Here is a 327-nt window from a genome sequence, read left to right on the forward strand (position 1 = left end):
TGGAGACACTGGCACAAAGGCACGCATTATTGTATTCTAACATCAACAAGTATCCTGTGGAAAATTACAATAAAATTAATAATAATGATTCATGGATTTGCACCTGTCTCATGACTTGGGCTAGTCTCTTAACTAGAGGTGTGAACCCCTTCCATCAATCCCTTTCCATTACAGTGCCACTGGTGGGAACAAATTACTTGAAAATAAATGAAGAAAAACAGATACAAAATGTCCAACACTGAAGTCAATACGATACATAGAGTAAAAGATGCCGTTGTATGTTTTGGAGGTCAGAAATCGTTGTGTTTTTCTTTTGTTTTTGTTTTT

The sequence above is a fragment of the Silurus aristotelis genome, assembly GCF_946808225.1.
Source record: "Silurus aristotelis genome assembly, chromosome: 6".
Lineage (NCBI taxonomy): Eukaryota > Metazoa > Chordata > Actinopteri > Siluriformes > Siluridae > Silurus > Silurus aristotelis.